Raw genomic sequence first — 24731 nt, 5'->3', positions numbered from 1 at the left:
GGAGCGGAGATCGGTGGTAGTTCTGATGTCGGGGGGGGGGGAGTTCATTCCAGAGGGTTGGGCCCATCACAGAGAAGGCCCTACTCCTGGGCGCCGCCCGCTGGCATTGCTTAGTGGACGGCACCCGGAGGAGTCCCTCTCTGTGAGAGCGAATTGGTCGCAGGGATGTATGGGGTAGGATGTGATCCCGCAGGTAACTAGGTCCTGTGCCATGGAGCGCTTTGAAGATGGTAATAGTGGGGGGGCAGGGGGGGGCGAGGAGGCAAGTTGGCTAGAGCATCCAGCATCCATAAATCTAAACAATACAATTTGACAGGGATACAATGGAATCAGGGATTGGCATTGTAGGTAATCAATTTTAGTATACAACTAGCAATTTTATATCATTTTTGTGCTGAGACAAGGAAGGATTGATGGCACATTTATTCAACAGCAGAGAAATTGCTGATATTTCTGTCCTGTATGTAAAAGATAAAACCTTCATGAAGCTTGATGATATCATGGACACATCCATGTAATTTTCATGGCAGTAATGCAGAGGTTGATTTGACTTTCAGAATGTGTTTTCAGCTTCTCAGTCGAGTGTGCAGCCCTGGCATGTTTTGGTGGTCTCCCAAATACTTGCAGTTACTGTATGAGATGGGCAGCTCTACAAATACGATAAATAAAACAAATATACAGTAAGCGTTAATGAGGTCTCATACCCTCCCTTTTTTCTTTAAGATAAGTTACGGTTGGTATTTTGTGTATAGTTAATTCTATGTTGGCATTATAAAGATTGTTTTTTGGGGGAAAGTGTCTTCCCCTACGTGCCATATTCCAGATTACTTAGAACTGCAAGTGCAGAATTCCCAGCAGGCTTGAGAAAATTCTGGTATATATGGTTCTAAAATTGGATGCAGCAATATATTAGCTAAATTTATTTTTCTTTTTACAATCAATATTTCCTAAATGACTATTAGGAGAAATAAAAAAAATATTTGAAATACATTTTAGCTTTGAGGTTTCTTCTGCAAGACTAGTCAACCCAAACAAGTAAATATGCTAGCAGGGAGAATTGATGGTATGTAACAATATGAAAGCAATTGACCAATAGAAATTGTAAAATCAGGTACTCTGGAATATTGTCTTTAGGCAATGATTGATAATAGTTTGGAATCATATTCCATTCATGTAGTGCCTTTTGCTCATGTAGTGCCTTTTGTCAGCCATGGAAGTAATCTAAGTTAGTAGCTTTTTCTTTTGTTTTGTTACCCTGAGAAGACCTGTATGTCGTTATTCCTCTACATCCTCCTCTGTAATTCAAGAATGTTCAGAAATGACATCAAAGCCTGGTATGAAGATTTTTATTGCACCTCTAATTGAATGACATTAATATTTTTGAACAAAATTACAGCTAAGTAGGCCAGAGAGCAGGTGCAAATTAGTTTCACTTAGCTTTTCAGTAATACTTTGTGCACTTAATGTTTGATTTCATATACAACTTCTGATCAGAATATGCTCCATTAGCTCTGTATTTTCATATTCTGTTTAAAGGAAATAAAGAAGGAGGTATCACTAAACTGTTTAAAATCAAATGGCTGTTTTTCTGACATGGGTGGAGGATTCCTGCATTAAAAAAATATTCAAGAGAGAGCCTTATGAGCATTAAAACATATGTACAGAACTGCCTTATACTACAGATTAGGAGACAGTTTAGTGGATCCCAATTGCTGCATTTAATTCTCTATTGCCCAGTTGCCAAAGTTCACAAAAGAGAAATCATGACCACGATGCACACAAATATGAAACCTGAACATAAATTAAAATCTAAGACTTGCGGGGGGGGGGAGCCTTCAGTGGCCAAAGGTCACAAGGACACAGCAGTCAGGCAAAATGGGCATGGCTGTGTCATGGATTCAGCTAGCGTTGTTCCTAGGAGCTGCAGTTAAATAAATAGAAGACTCAATTCTAGTTAATCTGTGGTAGATTTTACAGTTTTCATGTAAATCCACTTCCAAATGGGAAGGAATTGAGTACTGATTTAGTCAGCATGATTCTGGAACACATGACTCTGAAGCTTCATGTTGACTGTCTCAATTAAAAACAAAGAAGTAGAATACACAGAATAAAACCTAAATGACAACAAACAACAACAGTTGGTAAGGCATTAGCACCACAAGTTGATGCACTACAATACCCAGGACAACAAAAAGACTTTACCAAAGCATCACAAAATAGGCATCAGTGTCCTTGCAGTGCAGGTTATATTGGGATGCTTCAGAACCCCAAATATAAATGAGCTGTAGGCAAACCACAGGTGATCCACCCTGCTTTAGGTGGATCTGTGGAAAACTAAACTTTGGACCTTTTACGTCAGAAAGCATTCATCCTATTCAGAAGTGGGTTGCCAATTTTTTTACTACTGGTTTAGGTGCACACATGCAACATTTCTGCACATGCGCAGAAGTGTCTGCAGAAGCATCCACAGAAGAGTCTGCAGAAGCATCTGGGCAGAGCCTCCTGCCGCCACTGCTACCGGTTCGGCCAATCCGGGCCGAACAGGCAGCAACCCACCTCTGATCCTATTACTCAACAACATCTCTCCAAACTCCTCAAATTGAAATCTTGGAAGGGGGTGGGGGTGGGGGTAACAAACAGAAAAATCTGTTGTATTTCTGGGCTGAATACCAACATAATCTAGCAGTGTCATCTGTCTTCACATTTATGTAACTGGGCTTCTTTGCAATTAGGGGAAAGTTCAAATCACCAGTAATTCTAGTTTATTTGGATAAACAGATGACATTTCCAGTAGCAATGGAGGAAGAAGGTTAATAGGGAATGGTATTAATTCATTGAACAAGCAGTTTCATCCATCAGGCAAAAATAACAAAACTGGGCCATGACTATCTAGCTAGGTCTGTCAATGGAGACTGGAACCAATCGGATGCCCACACAAAGCCCCTTTCTGAAGGGAGAGGAATCGACAGAACTATCCATGACAGCATGAGCTTCAGAACTCAAGGATGGAAAAGAGTTTTGTATGAAGAGCATCAAACTTTTCTCCGATCAAAGAGCACATTCCAAAACCATTAAGGCAATAACAATCAGGTATTTGAAACAAAGCAGAAATATTCTACCACAGCCAAAGTTATATTTTAGTGACAAACCTTGGAGGGAATTTCACCCATGGCATTGGGACTAGTCGTGGCTGACCTAATCAGCTGCTACTGAGGAGGAAAGTTCTCATCCCCATGCAGGAGCAACACAAGATCTTTGCCAGCAGTATCAAGATTAATACTACTGCAGATGGAGTGATTTTGGTCCTTTTACCATCTCATGTGACTTTGGAGACAAAAAGTAAAATTAACAAGAGAAATGAAGATCCTTAAACAGACCAATTTGTCTTGAGGCCAGCATGAGAAAGAGAGGATTAATTCTCTGTTAACATCTTATCTCTGGTTGCATGGCACAGCTAACTACAAGAAGTCTATTTACTACCAAACAATCACATGTGTAGGAAGTGGCAGGGGCAGAACTGTAGTTCAAAGTATTTAGAGGGCAACATGTTCCCTTCCAATCCTCACAACTTAATCCACAAAATAAATGATAAAGGTCAGCCAACATTAGATCTACCACATCAAATTTTGCTTAGCATTTTTTTTAAAAAAAACAATGCTTAGGCAATAATTTTGTTTTAATGTAATAAATCCTTCAGGTTGATGTGGATTTTCTTCAACAATGGTATGGAAATGCCTTGCTGTTGCCCCCTACCATATTATTTTAATTTCACAATCGAGATTTTTGCCCTGCCAATTTCTGTTGATTTCCTGTCCATGTCCAAATCAGGCCTGACTCTACTTAGCATTTCAAAAGTAGCCAAAATCAACTAGCTCCTGCCATCTACCTGGGCTTCATAACTGTATTTGGCCAACTAAAGTCCTAATAGTGTGAAAACTATCAATTTGGCAAAATAATCCACAAAGGTGGCTGATGCTAACTAAGCCTTTAGAAAATATATTTAGCTATAGTTTTATAATTAAATTTGGGGATTAGTTGAAGAAATTAAATTTAAGTTCTACATGGTGTTCTTATGATTTCAGGATACAATGCGGCTTCTTCCTTGGACTGCTGAAAGAAAGAAGGATTGATGCTATTTGCATTTATACATAAACTCTGAATATTCATCCCAGTTCTGGAATATCAGAAAAATACATGATTTCTTAACAAGTCTAGTAAGAGCATATAGGCAGAGAATCAACATACTACTACCCTTGGGAATTCTAGAATCCGAGTGGTTCAGGTGTAAGAAAATATTTATTTTATTCAAATTTATTAGTCACTAAAATGCAATGGACTCTTAGAGAGTTTACAAAACCAAAAAAAAATCCATAGAAATGATAAAACATTAAACCACATAGGCAGCTCAGATTAGAATGATCTTATAAACAAGACAAATCAAACAAAACGGGGGCTTCAGAAATATTATAATACAGTACATTAATATAATACTCATAAAGATCTCATGATTCATATACTATATTTACAAAAGATGTTCAACAATAACAAAAAACAAGGATAGCTGTGTTGGTTCTTGAGGAAAAAAATCCCAAAAATGCATAATTGTGTTTTTTAGCACTGATCAGAAGAGCATAGAATTTTCCAGAATTGTTTCATGAGACAAGTTTATTTTGTGCCAATTTGTTTGGCTCTCGTGAAGGTTTGCTGAACTGAACGATTATTAAGTGGTCTGCAGCTGGGCGCTGGAAGGGCTGACGAGCTGAACAAGCTACTAGGCAAACTGACCATTGCCCAGTGGGGAATATTGCCCAAAATCCCGGCCATCCTGCTGTTCAAGAAGATTGAGACCCGCAAAGTGAAGAAATTAGGCAAGTGATTATGGATGACTGCCAGATGCCTTGGATTGCTGGTGACTGCAGAACGTTCTGGGGTGATCTCTTAAATGTTGTGGCTAGGTTCTTGGCCTGGGTGGGAGCTGACTCCAATCTCAGGAATGTTGTGGCTGGATGCTTGTTACTGTAGCTCCTGCAACCAGACACCTCTAACTGGGTTTAGGAGCATGAGGGTTTAGGAGGGAGCAACAGTAAAGTGGCAGGCTACTGTGGAGTTATTTCACCCACAACGTTTGCCTGTTCACCAGATAGCCCCGAGAGGAGGAAAAAATAAGAAGGAAGAAAGAGAACAAAGTGACTCCACCTATATTGAATGACCTGGCAAATGGTCTGATTATTCCCTCTAGGTGAGAACCAGGGGAGGAATTGGTGGAGGATGGATGAGTGGAATCTCACTAGGGTGGGATTTTGTGTATGTTTGGATTTTTGAATGTGGTGTGGTGTGTGTGTGTGTGTGTGTGTGTTGGGAGCAGTGGTGGGTTCCGGATTCCGTTCCAACCGGCATCACCCACATGGACGTGCACGGCGCACACATGCGTCATACTTGCCTGTGACGCTTCCGCAAGCCTCTGTGATGCTCCAGCTGCTCAACGGAGTGTTGCACAGGTACCGTACGCACCATGCACATGCGCGTAAGCACCAAAGGCTTAAAGCATAGGTAAGGAGTGTGGGTGGGCCCTCTGGAGCACCGTACCGGAATGGTATCTGGTGCTCTGGGCAGGCTCCAGTACACCTGTACCAGGGCATACCGCCTGCAACCCATCACTGGTTGGGAGGTAAAGTTCAAGTCCTGGAGGATGTCAGGGACAATCGACCAAGTTCAAACTAGCTATTTTATTATTTTATGCCTATTCCACAGGAATCTCCCAACACTAGCAGCTTTCTCGTGGGACAAACCAGATAAGGCTCAAATGCATGCAGTGATTGGGGTGGGGGTGAGGTTTATTTGGATTACTATAATCCACTCTGTATGGAGCTGCCCCTGAAGCATCCAGGATCTTCAGAATGCAATAGAATGGCCAATTATGTGTGCTTGTAGAACAGCACATCTCACACCTCTGCTTGGTGGGGTATATTGATTGCCAGTTTGCTTCCGGGTCCAATTGAAAGTGCAAATTCTAACTTTTAAAATCCTCCATGGTATGGGAGAGACTAGGTCCGGATTGGTGAACCTATAGCATGCGGAGCCATTTGTTAGGGCATGTGGGGCGTTGCCCTGTCAACTCCAGCGCACATGCACATGCTGGCCAGCTGACTTCGGCCTTCATTTTCAGCCATTTGTTACCCTCTGGAGGCTTCCCTGAAGGCGAAAAACGGAGGGCGAAAAACAACCCAATGCACAAACCGGAAGTTCGGGAACGGACTTCCGGGTTGCCCGTAGGGCCGTTTTATTCCTTCCAGAGGCTTCAGGGAAGCCTCCTAAAGCCTCCAGGTGGGTAAGGGGGCATTTTCACCCTCCTCAGGCTCCTAGAAAGCCTCTGAAGACTGGGGAGGGCTAAAAATGGGTCCATCATGCATCAAAAGTGAGGGAAGGCAGGGGTCATACACGCATGCACGGGGGGGGGGGGTCGTGCATAGAATTATGGGTGTAGGAACACCTACACACGACCCCCCTGTGCTCCCCCCACTTTTGGCACGCAATGGGAAAAAGGTTAGCCATCACTGGACTAGGTTATCTGAGGGACCATCTGTCCTGGGAGATGGGTTTTCTCTGCCATAATGGCCAGTTTTTGGAACATTCCTTTCCTTGAAACTAGATTAGCTCCATCTCTTTTGGTATTCTGGAAGTTTTTCAATATCTTTGCTATGTTACCAAGTCTTATTGCCTCTTTGCTCAAATTTTGTATATTTGTCTTTATAATATTTATCTTTCAATATGGATTCATATATTTCATATTGTTTTATGTACGTACTGTTTTGTTGGATTGATGTACACCATCCAGAGTTGATGAGATGGGTGGCTGTACAAATTTAGTAAATGAAAAAACATAGAATCATAGAATTAAAGGGCTGGAAGGAACCTTGGAGGCCTTCTAGTCTAACTCCCTGCCCAAGGCAGGAAACCTTTTTGCATCCCAGACAAATCAATATCTCGAAGACCTCCGGTGATGGAGCACCCACAACTCCACCTGTAAGCTTTTATATTGATTAGCTGTTCTTACTGTCAGAAAATTTCTCTTTCATTCCAGATTGGATCTCTCTTTAACAAGCTTCTACTCATTGCTTCTTGTCCTGCCTGCAAGTGCTTTGGAGAATAAGTCGATCCTCTCCTCCCTGTGATTGCTCTTCAAGTCCTGGAAGACAATTATCATGTCACTTCAATCCTTCTCTTTGTTAGGTTAGACATGGTTAGTTCCCTCGATAATTCTTTATATGATTTAGCCTCGAGACTCCTTATCATCTTTGTTGCTCTCCTTTGCACTCTCTTCTAGGATCTCAGCATCATGGTGACCAGAATTGGGTGCAGTATACCAAATGTGGCCTCACTAGTGCAGTATAGAGCTGTACTCTATACTTCTTGTGATCTTGATGCTATCCCTCTCTTGATGTAACCCAGGACTGTGTTGCAGGTTTTTTGGCAGCTGCAGCACACTGCTGGCTCATACGTAAGTGATGGTCCACATGGACACCAAGACCCTTCTCACATCCACAGCATTTCCTTCATCTACCAGTTTAGTCACTTTTATCAAAGAAGGCAATAATGTCTATCTGGCATGATTTGTTTTAACAAATCTATGCTAGTGATCACTTTGTTCATCAGAGAACACTATGCCTACATAGGAGAACCATATATGATGTAAAAATATCCACACAAATTCTCGGTGTGATTGTCATGACATAAATCTGCCTGATTAAGAGGATATTTAATGCTGAAATATGCAGGAAAGCCAGTGAAAAAAAGTTATTCAGAGCAAGACCGCCAAAAAAACATCAATATGCTGACAGCACGTGCCGCTTAAATGTCTTTCAGTGACAGTTTCTGAAGGGTGGAGTAAAAAACCCTAATCAGCATTTAATCACTTTTATGGGAGTTAATTTTTTTTAGCTTTTCACTGTCAAAAAGGTAAATTGATCCAAATCTAAAATAAATCAATGCGCAGCTAGTGCTGAATAGCATTAGCTGCCATTCACTAACCATTACTAAATTCTTTTCAGAATATTATCATACTGCATTCAAAACCTGGAAGCAAAACAATGAGCCCTTAATTAAGGAGTAGGAGAATTTTCTTTCAGGAGGTTCATAGTGGCCACTGCTGAACTCTAAGGTGCTATATACAGTATTTGATTTGGTTTAGTGTGTCAAGCAGGATACACCCATCAATTCACACATTGTGTTTCACACCGAGAAAACCATTTCCCCAGCATAGATTGCTACCAAAGAGGCTGTTGAGTGGAAAGAGGCTGTAAGATGCCTTTTCCCAGGGAGCAACAGAAGTGGAGTAAAGATTGTTGAGGGAGGCAATTACTTCAGTGGGATTGCAAGGGAGGTGGTAGTAGTGGTTAATCTTGTCCAATCCCCTGTACAGAAGAAGAGATTATTGGGATCAATTCTATTGATATGCCCTCTTTCCAAGCACAGTGGCTCTCAGCAGTCCAAATGTTTTTTTTTAAAATTTGATCAGAAGGATTGTTCTGTGGAAGAAGGTGTTCTCTTCCCCACCAAACATAAGGCAAGGCAATGTGGTAATTCAAAAAACAGCAGCATTAGCATGGGCATCCATAGGCTGCTAAGGGCCTCATGCAGACTGGGAAAATAAATGCCTTAGTGGAAAGTTGGTGTAAACTGGAAGCAAAGAATCAGTACCGATGAACTTTTACTCTTATCAGAGAGTTAACAGCTGCCTCATTTAATAACTGCTCACACTTATGACAGTGATAGAAAAGTAACTTTACAACCAATACCTCTGCAGGTCTGTAAAAAAAGGAAACTGAAGTAAGATCATAAGCATGCTTACAGTTTCACTTAGTGATTGATTCATTTAATGACTTGAGTTGTTATTCCCAGCTGCAGTCTCAACTGGACTATTACTATTGAACATTGTGGTGTTTCTCTGAAAAATATAAAAAGATTTCAGCACAAATAGTTCTGAGAAAGGCAACATTCTCTCAGTCTCAATCTATAAAATAGACTAATAGCCACCCTAGCCAAATTACAGTATATATACAGTATTTGCAAAACTGAAAAAACTGGTAGGTAATATGTCACTTGTTAGTGAGATGGGCAGCATATACCTTTAATAAATAAATATGTACATGCTAAGTTATATTGTCCTAATCCAGCTATGTTTAGCTATGAGTTAATATATGTGTGAGATGATAAATGTCTCAAGCTATATCAATTCAGCTCATATGAGAAAGTGCTGTTCCCTTTATAAAATATACATATGGACACATAAGACACGAAGGTCTACTTAATAACAACTTAATCCTCTATAATCCCCAACCAAAGTACCTTGGAGTAACATTGGACTGGACTTTCTCCTACAAGATGCATTTGGAGAATATGGCAGCAAAAATCAATACGAGGAACAACATACTCCCGAAATTATGTGGAACTAAACAGGCAACCAACTGCCACCTCAGATCATCAGCACTATGTGGCAGTGATCCCTGTCTCCTAGAAAAGCCGATCAGTGGTATTCCAGGAGGCTGATCCAACCGCCAATCACCTGCTCAGCAGCAAAGGTGCCAGCGTTCCCCAGCGAAGGCAGCAGACACGGAGTAGGCAGGCTGCTTGCTGCTTGCTTCAAGGACACTAGCCAGATGAATACCGGATGGATGCTGGGATCCTCTAAAGCTAATATGTGCCTTATAATCCGGAGCATCTTATAGTGCGAAAAATACAGTACTACCAACAATTATCATACTACACCTGGGCTGCAAAAGTCAGGAAAATCACTAGATGCAAACAAAGCAATACAGAGGGACGAAAGCCTCTTTTAGTGACTATCCAAATTGCAATCGCTATTAACTAACATATACTCTATACCAGCGATGGCGAACCTTTTTCGGCTCGCGTGCCATAAGGGCGGGAGCGCAAGAGGGTCGGGTGTGGGCTGCCACAACCATAATTCAATGTGTGCGCCCCCCAGTGTACATGCGCGCATGAGGCTCTGCCCCCATGTTTTGCATGCTTTTTTTGCCCTTTTTTTTGGCTTTATGGGAGCATGGGGAGGGCGAAAACAGCCTCCCCCGCTCCCCCGGAGGCCCTCCGGGACCTTCAGGAGGCTTCCCTGAAGCCTCCGGAGGACTAAAAATGACCCTACGAGCAAACTGGAAGTCCATTCCCAAACTTCCAGTTTGCACATAGGGCCGGGTTTTTTTTCCATCTTGTGGCACTATATACACTTGAACTGATCCTGGCACTGTGGGTGAGAACTTTAAAAACTCTTGTTGAGTTTAATTATTATTTTTTCCTTTAATTATTTTTTTTGAACTACAACAAAACATAAATAATGCATTATATTATTTGGCTACAACAGTATTTATACAGTATTGACTAGAGATTATTATTTGCTCTAATATTTAGATAAACCTTTATAGAGAATAATTGCAATGCTTTTTAGTTAAATATCAGATTAGATTCCATCCATTCATCATCAAGCATTTTAACAAGATATTACAAGAAGGTAAAGTTAAAGATTAGTTAATATCTGGAAAAACTATCCAATAATGAAAGATCCAACAAAAGGGGCAGTAGTAGACAACGAGAGGCCAATTACTTGCTTACCAGAACTTTCAAATTGTTGGCTGGTATAGTAGTTGATTCCATCCAACAGCATTTAATTTGAAAACAAGCTCTTTCCATCTGAGCAGGAAGGAAAGCATCCCAAACAGCAGAGGGATGAAAGAATAGCTCCTAATTGACAAGGTGATTTTGGAAAAATGTAAGAGAAAGAAAACCAACTTGAATATAGCTTGAATTGATTACAAAAAAGGATTTGACTCCCTGCCACATGACTGAATAATTAAGTGCCTGGAAATAACAGGAATTATTATTTTTCCTGGAATAATACTTTTACGGTACTATTTTACTTTACAACTGTTTACACGGATTACAAACCACTTTAGGAAGTTTATCATCCTGCAAGATGAGGTACTGTATAAACAATAAATACAATATAAATTGTGGTAAAAGTATTGACTAATTATGCATATTTATATGAATTGCATGTTATCAAGTATGTTGATAATCCAAAAATTCCTAAGGGAAAAAAGAACTATTTTTCATTCTTAACTATATAGTAGTACTAGCCATTTTGCCCATTTAAAAAATGCAAGGGGAAATTTTTTTTGTACTACTATAGAACAACAGAAGTCCAACATATTTCAGGCTTCTCCAGGTTAGAGAAGATTCATCTAGATCTACACTCTCAGATTTTTTTTAAATCTCTGAAAGTCAAGATGTTTGTTTAATTTATTTTATTTATTTTCTTCGAATTTCTAGACCGCCCCCTCTCCCGAAAAGGACTCGGGGCAGTGTACAGTCCACACAACAAACAACAAGTATCTGTATTTGATATATATTTGATTTATATCTGTATTTGAATATAAATACAGATATAAATACACATGAGGAGGTTAAAAATTTAAAAAGAACTGTACGGAAGAATATAAATATGGTTCTAAAAACCCTAAAATCAGTTAAATTTAAAACCGTACCCTATAAATAACCAGGTAAGAATATGTTTCCAGGAGGTAACAGTTGTCACAATTATAATTATGCCAGGCCAGCTAATCGAAACAGGTGAGTCTTCAATTTTTGTCGGAAGGAGCGGAAGTCAGTGGTGGTTCTGATATCGGGGGGGAGGTCATTCCAGAGGGTTGGGCCCATCACAGAGAAGGCCCTACTCCTTGGCGTCGCCCGCTGGCATTGCCTAGTGGACGGCACCTGGAGAAGCCCCTCCCTGTGAGAGCGGATTGGCCGCAGGGATGTATATGGGAGGATGTGATCCCGCAAGTAACTAGGTCCTGTGCCATGGGGCGCTTTAAAGATGGTAATCAGGACCTTGAAACGCACCCGAAAAACTACAGGTAGCCAGTGCAGCTCGCGCAGGAGAGGTGTTACATGGGAGTATCTAGAGCTCCCCATGACAACCCGCGCGGCCGCATTCTGGACTAGCTGCAGACTAGTTTAAGCTTTTTTCTTCTCACTACACCCATTGCCAATGTAATTTTTTACCCAGTTTTTTGTCATTAATATCACAATTCACTAAAGTGCTGTACCTTATGATTCTTGATTAATGTATCTTGTCTTTTTATGTACACTGAGAGCATATGCACCAAAGACAAATTCCTTGTGTGTCCAATTACACTTGCCCAATAAAGAATTCTATTCTATTCTATTCTAAACTAGCAAGAATATATGGGGGGGGGATCACAAATTTTGCCTGCTTAAAACCTTTTAATAATATATTTGGCCTGTCTTATAATTCCAAACAATGTTTTGAATAAGCCCTCTCCCCCTTATATGGCAATGGTCCTAAAGCACCCACAGCTAATGAAGACACTGTCTTCAATGGCATGAAAAGATATTAATTTCCACTTAATTGGGACAAGAAACAATTGAATGTCTCAATTGCCAATAAAGGTCTGAGGTGGGGCCAGGTTGCCCACCTGAAGCTGGAGTTAAGAAATGCTTCCGTGGTCTCGGTCCCTCAGGCAATGGACATGTAAGAGGAATTCTGGGAGTTGAAGTCCACAGGTCTTAAAGTGGCCAATGTTGGACACCCTGTTATGAAGCATACAGAAATATAATCCCGCTTTACCATGTCCAGGTATCAGTATTCCTGCCACAGATTCTCCTGGGGGACTTGCTGAGTCTCAATCCTTCAGGAATAGTTTTGCCACAGAAGCATTTGTGTGCAAAAAGCATAATCTTATTAAGTATTCACCTGCAAGTGGTTAGTCTTGTGTAGGCATAGGTTTATGAATATATTTAAGCCTTAGACGTGTAAGAGAAAGGGAGGCAACTGCTGAGAAAAATAGTTTGTCATCCCTGAACAACAACCACCACAAAAACCGAACTGTCAGAATTAATTATTGTCTTTGAGGCTTCTTCTGCACTTTTCTCTTATTAAATGAGCAGACTATTAGGATATGTATGACCCTTCAGAAAGTAGAAAGTAGAGTAATAAAGCAAAGCAATAAATGACAATAGATAATACATAGTAACTGTTGAAATCTAATACAGTACTATGTATTTAATATTTCACCGTATCAATATTTTGCTGTTTCTTTAATACATATATTGTTTAGAATCTTTATTTTATTAAAGGAAATGATAAGGGTTATACAAATCTGAAATCATATTTAGAATCCTGCAAGTTTGGTCCTGTTATCAAAAACACATGATGTTGCCAAAGATAGAAGAAAGATAAGTAATGAGTTCATATGTCATTCCAAAATATGATATGGAGGTTGGGCTTGGCACTCAGAAGCATCAATTATTTTATTTTATTTTATTATTTATATGCCATCCATGCTGCTGTCAAGTGACCTGGGGCAGCTTACGGTAAGATAAAACAACAATATTAAAATTTAAAATTTAAATACATAAGTTTTAGCATTAATAATTTTAATACTTCAGTAGAAAACTAGTATATAACTAAATTTTGGGGAGACCTTCCAACTAATTCATATAAGATTGACATTAGTCTAGAATACAAATTCAGAGTTACCATGTAGTTTTTTTAAACAATGATTTATTGAATAAATCATAGTTTGATTTATTGAATAAATCATAGTTGCCTAGGTTTACACACAAAATGCTAAGCTATAAACCATGGCTTACAAACAATAATGGAAAACACAGTAAATCAAAATCAAATTAATGACATAATGAATTCGTGTGCTGTGTAAATTCAGTCACAAATTTAATAAGCATCTAGGCAAAATAGCAAATATGGATTCTGTTCTTTATAAATTATTAGGCTCATATTTCAGTATGATATCAATACATATATGATATCAACTTTTGTAAAGTATCCCAATCCAGACTGAACAACTGAAGTCAATTAATTTGTTAATTATGCTAAGGGGAATCTCTGGAAGCAATTTCCAGAAGTTATCCATAAATGCTATGTGTGCTTTGAAAATGATTTTGAAGAATGCTTGGAAACATGGGGGGGGGGGGGAATGCAAACACACTCTTGGGGTGGCTTTCATATGCTTGCAAAAATATTTGGTCACTTTAACAAAATGCAATTAATTTTAATGAGCTGGCCCATTAAAAGCAGAGGTTTTTTTCAGGTTCCCAGAGAAGCTTGAAAATGACATCACTGCTTCAAAAAGATAGTGTTATAACTTTTGAGTATTTGAACATGCTTGTTTTGAATAATTTTTAAAGCATGTGGAGTCCTAATATCAATTTAACCTGATGTGCAAAACCAAAGGCAAACAAATGGATTATGCCACAATACATACATTAATTTTTAAGATTACCCAAGACACTATTTTGGGAAATGGCATCATCTCTGAAAAATGTATAATAAGGATTATCTACACATACATAAGTGTATAAACAAAAATGAATTAATTAAACTTGTTGATAAGTGAAAAATTGATTAAAAGTGTTTCATGAGATTCCAGTCTTGAAGCTGTCATCAGTTGAAAATAGTTTTTTGTTGTTTTGCTAAATGTTTACATATTTTTTAAAAAATAATTTATAGTCTTTAAATATGTGAGTATAGAAAAACAGCAAATAAGACAATAAAGACTTCAAAATAATTATTTTCTCCCTCAAAAAGCCAATAGTAAAGTACAGAGGCAACACACTGCCAACAAGAATCTTCCCATTAACATGAAAGCTAGTCTATCAGAAAAGGCAGACAAAGAAAAAAAAAGATGCTTTTGAATTGTGATACTAAAGAAAATGTCTAAGAATATCTTGTACACAAGATGAACAAATCATCTCTTACTAGTTGAAATCACAAGTCACAAAGAGTCAGAAGTAACTGATAATGACAAACCAGTATTCGCTGCTTCAATAGCTATCTTTCATAGACATTGAGTCATTAAATCGTATTATTCACATCTTCCATCATGAATCCTTCACATCTTCAATCTAGTACCTATAATGATGGATAGATAATATTAGAGCAACATTCATTCCATCCCTCCAGCTGAGAATTCCCCTTCTCCATTCCATTATACTGTACACTTATCTAACACCTTGGATAATTTGCATTCTCTATCCTGCGAAGTGAGCAGAATTGTCTCATCAACCACAGCCAGCAGCCTGTGATCTGACTTATTGAGATGATTTGCATATTCCTGAAGTATTCTGGGAAGTAAGCAGAAAATCAGCCTGGAACAGCAAAAAGTTGGACTTTATCTCATCAGCTCAAGCTTTCAGTCCCAAACTTAACAAACTTATTAGCTTCCCCCTCCTCCTTTTTTGTCTTTAGAATATAAGCCACTTTTATTTGTTTTGTGTGTTTATTTGTTTGTTTGATTGATTGATTTGCTCTTCTAGGAAAAACAAGTGAATCTACAAAGAAAGGAACTGTTTGGAGTTGCACAATCTTCAGGAGACACATAGACATGGATAAAGAAGCAAGTACTTTGATAACCTTTGATCAATGAAGAGTCTATCAGGAATCCCTGGTTCTTGCAGAATACACAAAGTGTGGATAAGAAGATAGCTCTTCTCTGTACTAAATCTCGTTTTATATAATTTATGCCCCCAGAGGAATGAGTACCCTCAATACATACATCCTTACTTTTTGGAAATAAATGTAGACAGTGCTATTCTGTTTGCCTTTGACACAAGCTGATTGTAAATCCCAGCAGAGAATTTGATTGGAATATAATTACATTAATTTTATTGTATTTTATGTAACTTGTGTTGCATGTTAGACCCCATCAGGACTGGAGTGAGTTAGAATTGTTAAGTGTAACGTCATAATAATGTAATCATGGATATGTAGAGTTAATGAATAAGCCATGCTCTGGGTAGCTTGAAACCATGTATTATCAAGTTATGAAATGGGAATAAATTATTTGTGGTTTATTGGCTTATTATTATTTTTTCTATTCCGTCTGAACTTCTAGTTCACTAGCATTTAACAATGAAAGGAAAATAAACATTGACCAAATTAGTTATGGTTACTCTACTTAAAACAATCAGATTTTTTTTCTGGCTTGCCAGGAAATGGTTTACCATACAGCTCCTATAGTTCAGAATTTTATGTAGCTGCAAAAACAAGGGTCATTTTTTGCAATCAATGTCTACTCTGAATGAATCTACAAAATATTTGTGTGTGTGTGTGTAAGCCAAAAATGTGCAGGTCAGTTCATAAGCTTCAGTCACAATTGATTTTAGGTTTTTATTCTTGTTTATTTCACACATTCAACAGCATAACACAGGCCCTGACCCAGTTGTTTTTATGGTCTGGTAACTGCTTTAATCTTTTGTGTGAAAGATTAGAAGATGCTTCCAGCTGTTTCACCTAGAACCAACTTCAAAGCAACTCTTTGTGAATTGTTGGTGCAATATAAGAGTTCTGTTACTGTTTGCTGGGTAAACCTTTAGAGACATCTACAATGCATTTATTGAATGCTACACATACTCTAGCAGTGAGGCTTTAGGAAACACTGAAAAGAAATGCGTTGAAGGACAAGAAAAAATGGCACACAAAAGCCTGCTTTCCTTGCAATCTTGTATACTCAGCCAGCATGTGTGATGTTTTCTGTTGGCCATTCACCTACCTGAGATTTTAGGTGTGTCAATCTTTCCCCACAGGGAAACAGGGTCTAACCATCCAAAACAGATAAAATATTATAGTATGGGTGAGGATGAGCTTTTAAGGAGAAATAATGAGTGGTTTTTAAAAAACTACATATGTTATTCTTATGTCCTCTGGTAATTTCTATTTGAACACTTTGCATTTACCAGGTTATTGAATAAATTACTGAATATGTCTAACGTTGCAATAGAATTTATATGAATGAGCAACAATGCAATAAAACAGAAAAAGATAAACCAAAACCTTTATAAAAGATAGGGTTGTTGGTTGGTTTCTCTACCCTGGGGCCAATATTATCTTGGTAAATTTAGAATTCTCTTTTCAAAAAATCCTGACAAAACAAATAAAGAAAAAAACAACAATGTAAAATAAAACCAGTGAAATCAAACATTTATACTGAGTAATGACAGCGTAATGACAGCGTTTATATGACACGAGTGTTAACACAACACTCTAAAAGGAGCAATGTACTTCAATCAGAAGATAATCCCAAACTTTAAAAGTGAAAAGACTGTCAGATTAATAAAGCTAAAACAGTAAGAACAATTAATGGGACACCTTGCCTCCCAGGGTTGTGGGTAATCTATCGCTGGAAGTCTTCAAGAAAAGATTGGACAATCATTTGTCCAGGATGGTATAGGAACTGCTGCCTTGCAGGAGGCTGGACTAAATGACCTCCAAAATCTCTGAGATGAAAGCATCTCAGTAAACATCAAACTTGAAGCACCCTGTTTACTAATGATACACTTTTGTGAATTGGAGAATAATTTATTTTATAGTGAAAAGTCTATTTCATTGTTTTTAAAGTACAAGTATTAAAAAGCATATGCATAACACAGAAATTAAAAAGAAATAAATGTAATGGTGGCTCTCCTAATTATATTCCATGCTTTTATTTAATTTTTGATCAGTATTTCAGTTGTTTACAATATTGACAATTTTACTAATCCAAAAACAACTCAAAGGAGCACTTGAATTCTCAGAAATAAGCAACACTCAGAAACCCTTCCACTGGAAGTACTGATTTGAGAGACTTGGAGGCTAGATCCACCCAAATCCAATCAAAAACATGGCCTCATTTGAGTTTCATTAAAACAGCACCAAATTGGGGGGGAAACTATATGCAGTTGTATTGTAAGAAGTTAGATTACCAAAATTCTAAATGAATGAATGAGCAGGGAAATTGTGCGGAAAGAGTGGTTTGAAAGAGAGGTAAACCTAAGTAACATTTTAGGCTCAGAAAAACAACTTTGTAGGATCCCTGCTGTGAATTAAAATAATAAACAAACAAACAAACAAGCTTTGTTTTTAACCTTGAAGTGAAAATATTACATCCAAAATCTTCCATTCCAAATATCATCCTAAATATAAAAGAATTCTTTCCCTTAATAATTGCTGGACTATTTTTCTTAGAAAGAAAACAGCAGCAACAGCAACAAAAAAACTGTCAAATGGAGACAGATTCTTTTGTCTATTTTTTGTTTTGTTTTCCTTGTTAACTTTCCGTGCCTGGTGCTATGAATTCCTGGCAGCTCAACGTGGTCCTTCCTGTGTATGCTGAGGGTCTCTCACAAAGACGTAATGATTCGACAAGGGAGCGGGTTCTGGTGGTAGAAGGATAATTAGACTTTTTACTCTCCCTGTTGCTCTGCCTCCCACATCTCTCTTGGCTGTACCCTTAAGAGCAGCTGAGCTGCAGCCAAGTTCTGCACACTCCCCACAGCCAGCAACTTCCTCTGAAGCTGCAGCCCATAATTATCACCAGCTGTTCAGAGTTGTCTGAGAGCAGTCCAAGCAGCATCTTCGTGCCCAGAGAGCAGTCCCATCTCCACCCCCCACCCCACCCCGCCTCTACTCTCAGCTTGGCTGCAGTGAAAAAGCTTGCAGAAACCTCTCCAAAAGTTTCGGGAAACAAAAGCCGGGAGGTCCCTTGGTTTTGCTGTACTGCAGCAAGAGAGGTGTTAAGTGGACAAGGCAGCTTGACTGCCTAGCCAGGAGCTACCTTTGCTTTAGACAGTATCATTTACATGAATGGCATGTGCACATGTGCCTTTTCTATGGCACTGGCTGCCAAGTCAGATTGACACTGCTTTACCCCATAAATCTGGCACGCTATTTTCATGCTATGTGCAAGTTTCCTTTGTAGAAGCATTACATTCCAGATGATCAGGCACTGATGGTAGAGCCCAACATAACGTCCTTCCCACTTGTCAGCTTGCCTGTGCTATCTCCGCCCCATCAATTATCTGAAGGAAGAATGCTGAGCTAGATGGATGGTAGGCCTGAGTCAGCAGTTTGGGTGTTCTTATGACAGTCGATTAAAAAAAAACATGCATTCAGGTAGAAAATATGTCCTGACAAGACACACCACAAACTAGCCAATCACCTTTTAGTCTACCGTGTTGTCTGAAGACAAGTCAGTGTGATTACTTTATCATCTATCTATCTATCTATCTATCTATCTATCTATCTATCTATCTATCATCTATCTATCTATCTATCATCTATCTATCAATCTACAGTATCTATCTATTATCTAGCTAGCTAGCTAGCTAGCTAGCTATCATTTATCTATCATCTATCTATCTATCTATCTATCTATCTATCTATCTATCATCTATCTATCATCTATCTATCATCTATCTATCTATCTATTATCTATCTATCTATCTATCTATCTATCTATCTATCTATCTATCTATCTATCTATCTATCTATCATCTATCTATCAATCTACAGTATCTAGCTATCATTTATCTATCATCTATCTATCTATCTATCTATCTATCTATCTATCTATCTATCTATCTATCTATCATCTATCTATCATCTATCTATCATCTATCTATCTATCTATCCATCCATCCATCCATCCATCCATCCATCCATCCATCCATCCATCCATCCATCCAATTTCTACACTCGCCTCCCAGAAGTGGGTTTCACATAATTTTACCACGGATTCGCCGCACACTGAAACTGTGAGAGCACATGCACAAACACTTGCTTCCTGAGCACTCACGCTTTCCGCACATGTGCTTTGTTCGCATGAGCAGCTCGCATGCATGCACATGGCTTAGAAAATGTGGGTAAATAGGACAACATAGAACAGGGTAGGGGGCGGGCGGGCGGCACCCACAGATCGCCACTACCGGCTCTCCGGAACTGGTCCAAACCAGCTGAATGCCACTGCCCCCCTCCCCAACTCAACCTAGTGCCCCTAGAAATTTTTTTTAAAAACATTAAAACAATAAGAGCAGGCACCAAATAAATATGCATAAGCAGCAGCCGTGATGATTAATCAACTAAGAGTAAAGCCAAGTAACAGGGTCTTAAACACATTCTGAGCCATAGGCCCAGGAACACAGCCAGGTTTCTAAAGCTTTGTGAAAAGCGAAGAGGGTTGGGGCCATTCTAATCTTCGAAGGGAGAATATTCTATAAGGCAGGGGCTGCAGCATGCTTTCTCATGAACTCTAAACATTAGATTAACTGAATAAATCATATGAAATATGTCATGGAAAAACAGCAGCAATGTTGATAAGGATAGATGCGTGAGTAAAGTTATAAGGACTCCAGTTAAACCAGAGGGAACTTTAACACTTGTGGCATTATATGGAAGCTATGTAATGAATCCTGAATATCGTTGGGTTTTTTTTGTAAAATCAAGAACTTGACATGGAAAAGAGCAGGAATATCCTATATTTCATTCTTTCTATCTTTGCAGCAAATCGTTCTCTTCCTGGGTGAAAGGTTTCGAGCTGCAAAACTGCAACAGCTTCATTTGATATCCAGCAGGGACTATGTAAAATTCCCTGATGCCGGGAAGAAGGAATTTGTAACCTTTCACATTTGTTGAGCTACAACCCCCTCACCTTTGGCCATGCTGTTAGTTGTAGCTGAATAACATAGGAACAAATTTAGCTTTTAATTTTTAATGGTCCTTCCTTCCTTCCTTCCCTCCCTCCCAGCGGGATTCTTTGTGGAGCTGGCATTCTATATGTTGTAATAAATAAACCAAAGAAATCAGATTATAGCAAAGTGTGATGTGTGAACCCAGCTCACTTTACTTCCACATGAAGTTAAGATCATGTGGGCAAGTGGTGTTCTCATAGACGTCATGAAAAAGTCCAACACAACTGTCTTATTATTTCAAGCATGTAAAAAGAGAAAAGTCACTCCTACATTAACACAGTAACCTCTGAAAGGGTCCTTGTGTTTGGAAGCCAAAATGTTTCATAGGAATTTTATATTTCCTTTTGTCACTGTTATTTTTATGTGACTTTTTAATTCTGATTCTTTTTAGGCTCCAGTTCTATGAAGTTTGGACCTTTTTCATTCAGTTCACATACACGCATGTAGACAAGGATTGTCTTAAAAGTCCTTGTCATCAGGCCATTCTCAAATGAAAGAAGTCTTCTCTGTTGCTTCATGGATTACACATCAGCTTATAAAAAGACTTGCTTTTGCTTAGGTAGGTGTAACAGGTATTTAGGCCAACCCTTCACAAGCCAGAAATTACTAATGTGTGATTTGAATCTATTAACCTGGGCAGGTATTGGTATTTTTCGTGCTGTGATTTGGAGGGAGGAAATAATAATGCCACACGTATTAAATCAGTGTAGCTATGTGAAGGAAGTTCCAGAACTACAAGGAAAAGGTTAAGCAGTTCATGAATCTTTACAGTTATTGATTCTGGACTAAACTAGGGATTTAAAGTCCTATCTCTATCTTGTTTGATCATATTTTACTTTGGCCTGGAACAAATTAATCGTAAACCATGATTGAAAAATCACAGTATCTGGATTCAGTTTATGTGACACTCAAATCAAATCATGTTATAGTTTAGCATGCTATAATGGGTGAACAAACCTCTTAATAGAAAAGAGAATGACTGAAAATAAAGGAAGTTATATACTAAAGTATGGAAATAATTTTATTCATTAGCTCTGTAAAACATGCTGAATAGTATTAATCAAAGGTGTATACAAACATACCAATGGAAGCAGGTGGTCCAAAATATGATCATATTGTGAGAAGTAGCATTATACAAATCAACTCAATAATTGTAGTTAGGCCTTTTAATTGCCAGAAGGTGAAAACAGGTTGGAAGTTAAGAGGGGAGAGAACATGTAACCCTCCCCCCCAAGAAGATAGGTGGACAAATAATTACCAACCTGCCATCCTAAAACAGAAGAGGACCTGCATTGGCTCAACCAGCCCCTACACTCTTCACTACTCATCCGTAAGTAAAGAGAAAACTATACCAGCATGAAATATGATGTCCATGTTGCTAATCCCTATCCTGCTTCTACTGCCCAATCATTTGATCTCTCTCCAAAGCAATGGGTGACAAAGCCTAACAAATTTTACTTATGTTGAGGTTGCCTTTGAAGTAACATGCGCCCGCCCGCCCGCACACACACACACACCAGCTAGTTATGACTTAAGCAAATCTTACTGAGAGTTGGGGTGAGGTTAAGGCCACATTATGGGGACACGTAATAAAAAATGTGTTGCCTAGAGTTACAGCTCCCAAGAAAAATGTGTGAAAAGTCACTGTGATTACTAAATACTGATAAATAATGGGAATCTGCACATGCTTAAAAACATTCTTAGCTGCATTATTTAAGGGATTGTGATCTTAAAATCAAACCCACGCTTGGCTCTTCTCAAATTTCTGCTCTTCTTTGTTCTCAGATGTAGAAAGGCTTCTGACGCGTAGGTTTTGGGATTCTGAACCTATGCTACCACTCTCTTTTTGGAGGGCCAACGCTGTCACTAGCAGGAAACACACTGTGCTGGAAAAGCCTCAACCTGCTGCTGGTTCTTTGTGTGGAATGCTGGCTCAGCACCATTCCCCTTCCTTCTTCCCAAGCTGCTCTTTTCCCTAGTCTCTGTCAGGCATCCAGCTGCTGACAAGCAAAGGGGGAGTCAAGGGAGTTGGACTGGTTGGTTGCTTAGAATACTTCTGCCTTGTCCCTACAGATTTGCTGCTACCTGCAGCAGCTCTGCCATCTACTGGCCACATGCAATTCATACAAGAGAGTGAGGTTGGTACTAAGTGAATTTTAAATGGATCATGGTCTCCAGAGGACAAAAGAATTGCCACCACCACCCCCGGCATCTTATTGGCTTACAAATGCCAGCCTTAAAATTCTGAATAAAGATTAATTAAATGTGCAAAGTAAGACAAAATACTTTCTGCCTTAGGTACATTGGCATTTCCCCCAACAAACTGAAAATCATTTCTAGCCAGTGACCAAATCTGTTATCCAGATTTCTTCCATAACTGACATTTGCTGCCAATATAAGGAATGTGATTCTATTGTTTTCAGAACAATACATGCAACTCAGCAAAGCTACAATTACATCAGTGAGCTAAGAGGACTGTTTTCTTCAATAATCTTAATAATCTCCTTTGAGAGACATGCACACCCACACGCGGCAAATCCTATTCCCTTTGAACTATGTATGTTGCCTGTATGTATGTTGTAAGGATGGTACCAAATCACAAAAGCAACTAAGAGCATACCATTTCACTAAATTGGGGTCGTGGAGACAATTAGCTCATTTACTGATTCTGTTTCTGATGGGATTCTTACGCTAGCAAAGTTCCCACAGGAAATAGAGGGAAGGCAGGAATGTGATTAAATCACTGGCTCAATATCCCAGATACTGATGTTTAGGTTAATAACATATACCGTATTTTTCAGAGTATAAGACGCACCAGAGTATAATACACACCAAGATTTCGAAGAGGCAAATTTAAAAAAAAAGTTTTTGCACTCTGCAAACCTCCCCAAAACGGCCCATTTTTCAAGAAAATGGGCCATTTTTTTGTCAAGAAATGGGCAGGCATAGCCTTTAGGAGGCTTGTAGAGTGCTCCTGGGGACTGGGGGGGGGGGGGCAAAAATGAGCAAAAAATGGTCCATTTTACGTGAAAACAGGCCCGTTTTTTGTCAAAAAAGGGAATGCATAGCCTTTAGGAAGCTTATAGAGTGCTCCTGGGGCTGGGGGAGGGAGCAAAAATGAGCTAAAACATCCTGTTGTTCGCTCATTTTTGCCCTCCAAGCCCCTAGGAGCACTCTGGAAGCCTCCTAAACGCTATGCATGGCCATTTTTGCAAAGGGGGTGGGGTTTCAGGAGGCCAAAATGCTATATTCAGTGTATGACGGAGACAAGGCAATGACAGCAAATAATATGTTATGATGGGAAAAGTAACTAAGAAGGATTAATAATCTCCCAGTATAACACTGTATATCAAAGGGAGGTAGGCCGGGGTGGGCTTCAAATATTTCAGCAACGGGAGACAACTTCCGGTTCCTACTGGCGACGGACATGTTGTCTGCCGCTCGTCTCCCCAGTTGGCTCCGTAAGGAGCACAGGGGGCCTTGGAGGGGTCCCCTGCCGAAGGGCAGCTTGCTGAGGCACCCCGGAATCGCCGGCAGCCGGCAGGGGTGCTTTTCAGCTTCGCCTAGGAGCCGGGGAGCGGGGGGGGGGGGGGCGAGGGACAGCTTTGGGCTGTCCTCCCTTTCGCCGAATGGCTCCGGAGGAAGAAGCTTATCTGGAGAAGTGCGGCTGGATCCTGGTGGTGGGGGATTCATCCTCATCTCTTCGATCCACATTAAAGGAAAAGCAGCAGACTTCTGTAAGTTTGTGTTCAACTTATTTGAATGGAGATTAGAGGGGGGTGTTTCTTCTCTCTACCCCTCTTGGAGCAAGCGGCATATGAACTGTCCCCCTCTATATTAGAATGGAGAGAGAACAAAGGCTGACTCTCACTTGAACTAAGTGAGAAAGATCGTTATCACAATTGCTAGAGATGATGGCTGAGCTGTTTTCCTTTGAAAAGCTTTATAGAGATCTCTGTGCTTGGAGGGTCGTTTTGACTGCTCTGGAGGCTTCAGAGAAGCTTCCTGAAGATCCCTGAAGCCTCGAGAGCAGTCAAAACGACCCTCCGAGCAAACCGGAAGTCCGTTCCTGAACTTCTGGTTTGCCCGTAGGGCTGGTTTTTTGCACTCCTAAAGAGACAATTGAGCTGCTACTAAAGAGACACTTGAGGATGATAATGTACTTACGTTAGTAA

At 39.5% G+C, this 24731-nt stretch overlaps 1 long non-coding RNA gene across 6 annotated transcripts; it reads right to left on the bottom strand.

Moving 5' to 3' along the window:
• Nucleotides 1–262: 262 nt before the first annotated feature.
• LOC309395618 lies at nucleotides 263–15868 on the bottom strand. 6 transcript variants are annotated; one of them, XR_014175941.1, is made up of 6 exons: nucleotides 15053–15868; nucleotides 14864–14965; nucleotides 10616–10752; nucleotides 8849–8944; nucleotides 7055–7186; nucleotides 263–649 (listed from the first exon to the last, which is right to left on the bottom strand). It is a non-coding gene; the product is annotated as an uncharacterized lncRNA (long non-coding RNA). The 6 variants fall into 6 exon arrangements; XR_014175942.1 differs by having other exon boundaries at nucleotides 7055–7166; XR_014175943.1 differs by lacking the exon at nucleotides 7055–7186.
• Nucleotides 15869–24731: the final 8863 nt, after the last annotated feature.

The sequence above is a fragment of the Natrix helvetica genome, assembly GCF_964273705.1.
Source record: "Natrix helvetica genome assembly, chromosome: 7".
NCBI classification, from domain to species: domain Eukaryota; kingdom Metazoa; phylum Chordata; class Lepidosauria; order Squamata; family Natricidae; genus Natrix; species Natrix helvetica.
The sequence above is the reverse complement of the archived record's forward strand: the minus strand, read 5'-3'. Positions and strand labels throughout refer to the sequence as shown.